Below are 3798 nucleotides of genomic sequence, written 5' to 3' on the forward strand. Positions count from 1 at the left end.
TTTTTTTTCTGTGCTTGTAAATCAAAAAAAATGTGAAATTACCTAAATGAAGTATGTATATAGATTGCGCTGTGTTTTGGTGATAACCGCCAGGTGAGGAAAAACAAAACAAAAAAAAAATCAGATTCTACGCAAAATATAGATACATGTATACTAATATTTTGATAATGTTGTAAGCTGTAACAAGGAATAGGGTGATATCTGCAGAGACCTCAATGTGTCATAGAAAACTCACCTTATCAGCTTTTATTTTTAATGAGTTTAAAAAAGGTATAAAAAAAAAATATAGCTTTTAAATATTTTGTGACAGTCGAAAGAAAAAAAACAAAAACAAAATTGCCTTGTGCCAACTGCGACAACTTCTAACGTATTTTCTTAACTCGCACTAAGATGTCAATTAAAATACAAATAAATATACCAAGACTGATAGGTTTTTTTTTGAGAATAATTATTAAGCAAAAAAGAATATGTGAAAAAACTGGATAATTATACTACATTTACAGATATTTTTAAATATATTTTAATGATAAGCATACATAGGCGTATAATACAAAACCATAAACCTTTATCTGGTGCACTGAAGGCCATGCCTTTGTTTTAACAGAATATAACTATATGCTAGATTTAAAGTAAAAAAAATAAAAAGTATTTTTTGGAAAGGAAGAACAAAAGGTAAGGCCTATTAAAATGCAGAATGTGTCTATTTAATGCAGAATGTGTATAAACAATGCAGAATGTGTATAAACAATATCATTATTTTTTAAAAAAAGCGTCATTTTTAAAAATATGTGTTATATAGTAAGTCTGAGTGCTGAAGTCACAAATCATACGCTACAATGTCCGTCATTTCAGTGTTACATTTTAAGGATTTATAGTTGCTTTTCACAGCACCTCAACATATCATCTAACATCTAGAATGTTAAAAAATATTTGGGTAATAGATGTTTTATATTCTATATTTTGTCTTAGTAGATAGAGATGATCTTGGACATGTAACTACTTACATTGAATGTTTTATTAAGTATTATTTCCATCATTTATTTTAGTAGCTAAATGTTAAAAGTAAAACATCGGTATTCAAATTACAATAAACTCCGGAATTAAATCTTAAAAATCCATTCAAGTACCCTAAAGGAGAACTATGAGGCTATCACTCAGCCTCATAGTTCTAGCCGACCTGTGACAATGAGACTGTTGCACGTCGGCTCTATAGATCGGGAGGTGAGCGAACACATACCGTGGAGAAATGGACGGCAGAGGGGGCGGGCACAGCTGGCTCTGCCTCTAGATAGGTAAAGCCAGCTGTCACTCACACAGCTGTGTGGATCTCCACAGCATTATCGGGATCCGTCCCGGCTGCGGCGATCTCGGTATATAGTGAGCAATAGCCCGCTATATACTGAGCTTTGGATCATGGGAGGATGCTAGTATATGTCCTCCCGTCACCCTTAAGGCCCGGTTCACACCTGGGCGCTTTGTAGCGCGTTCGAACGCTCTGCAAAACGCTCAAACACCGAAATCCCATTATTTCCCATGGGTATGGTTTACACCTGGGCGTATTACAGGCGTATTACGCGCACCAAAACGTTCTACGCCCCAAAGAAGTACAGGAGCTTCTTTGGGGCGTTTTTGTTGCGTGTTTCCATTGGGATACAGCCAAGTAGCCCTCGGAAACCGCGAATTGCGGTAAAAACGCGCATATTCGATACGCCTAAGTGTGAACCCAGCCTAAGAGAACTATGGGATAAAAAGGTTACCCCATAGTTTTCTTTTAAATATTAAAAATACATTCAAGAACCTTAACTAGTAACAACAATGTATCTTATTTGTGTATCACTCGGCTGTAGATCCTCCAATCATCTCTGAATTGGTACTGACACTGTCCTTCCTTCTGGAGGGGGGCTACGTCTGTTCCCCATGGTCCCTGTGTGTGTTGTAAAGTAGTCACCGCTCCAAGCTCACTCCCGGGATGGACTACAATCTCAATACAAATGAGTAAACTAAACATGAGATTGTAGTCCTTCCCGGGAGTGAGCTTGGAGCGGTGACTACTTTACAACACACACGGGGACCATGGGGAACAGACGTAGCCCCCCTCCAGAAGGAAGGACAGTGTCAGCACCAATTCACTTGAATGTATTTTTAAGATTTATCTCCAGAGTTTAGTGTCATTTTGAAAATGGATACATTTGGGGGTGTAGAGGGGCTGTGTTGAGGTTTGCTATACTATTATTAATCTCATATTACATATTCAAGCGACTGTTAGCACGGTAAGTGTTCCTAAATGAGTTTTTTGTTTTTTCAATCTGTCTGCTCATTCACGTGTCACGGCAACTCAAACATTTGGAGTGCCTTATTGCAGTAATAGACCATGGGTTTTCTTTATGTGTTTACTGTGATGTCAAAAAAAAAAAAAAGAAACAGTCTTAACTTGTGTCATTGATCCAATGACATTCCAATGTCTGTAAAGAGAAGCTACAGCTTTAAAAAAAAAACAATGTATTTTGTCTGTTGCTATGTGTTGTACAGTGGTTAATGCCAAATTAACTTCTCGAGGTGTGTAGCATGTTCTAATGTCAAATAAAGCTGTGGTGTACAGTCATGTGTATTTTATTTTTTCTCTTTGTAATAGAAGGAACAGTTCAATAAAATGTATAGTGTATTTTAATGTATGTATAAAAAAATGTATGACTGTAAATCAATCTAACAGTGTTACCTATCCCATTCCTATTTTCTATCGTTTCTTTTCAAGTGGCTTTATCTAGATATATTTTGTAGCATTTTCCATTGTTGAAGATTAAACAACTTTGACTTTGATTTCCTGAAGACGTGTAGGCCCACAGATGCTCGATTATTTTTAAAAATAATAGGTGGTCTTCATGCTTACTGTATTGCGAATTGGCATCGGTTGCTTTTTAATGTGAAGTCAAGATTTTCTTTTTATAAATTGTAACAAAAAAAAACGACAAAAAAAATAAGCTTGTTCAAACTAATCAATGTAGAATGTCGTTTTAACTTTTGAAAATATCTCAATAGAAATGTATTGACATTGGGGAAGTGGAAGGGGGGGAAACTATCTGTTTTGTTACAGAAATTGTCAATTTATTAAAGTGTTTGCTAACTATATTTTTCGTGTGCAAATATGTTTTGTAAACGGTTTGGGTTTATTATTATTATTATTATTATACAGGATTTATATAGCGCCAACAGTTTGCGCAGCGCTTTACAATATAAGGAAGACATTAGAATCACAATACAATTCAAGACAAGATGGTAAGGAGGTCCCTGCCCCTGAGGGCTTACAATCTAAAAGGGAGGAGCAAGTGATACATGAGGAGGTAGCTTTGTGGGGATGGACTTTTTGAGAACGTGATGGTTGAGCGGTTAGGTTGAGGTGGGATCGGCTTCCCTGAAGAGGTGAGTTTTCAGGGTATGCCTAAAGGCAGTCAAGGTGGGAGATAGACGGACAGGTTGGGGTAAAGAGTTCCAGAGAATGGGAGAGACTCTAGTGAAGTCCTGTAGGCGAGCATGGGAGGAGTTGACAAGGGAGCTGGTCTTGGGAAAAGTGGAGGGGACGGTTAGGGTAATACTTTAAGACAAGGTTTGAGATATATCCGGGGGCGGAGTTGTGGATGGCTTTGTAAGTGATTGTTAATATTTTGAATTTTATCCTTTGGGCGAGTGGAAGCTAGTGCAGGGATTGACAGAGGGGGGTGCAGATGCTGAACGGTTGGTAAGGTGAATGAGTCTGGCAGCTGCATTCATGATAGACTGAAGGGGGGAGGAGCCTGTGTAGTG

Source organism: Nanorana parkeri, unplaced genomic scaffold (genome assembly GCF_000935625.1).
Source record: "Nanorana parkeri isolate BGI_ZX_2015 unplaced genomic scaffold, ASM93562v1 scaffold1283, whole genome shotgun sequence".
Taxonomy (NCBI): Eukaryota; Metazoa; Chordata; class Amphibia; order Anura; family Dicroglossidae; genus Nanorana; species Nanorana parkeri.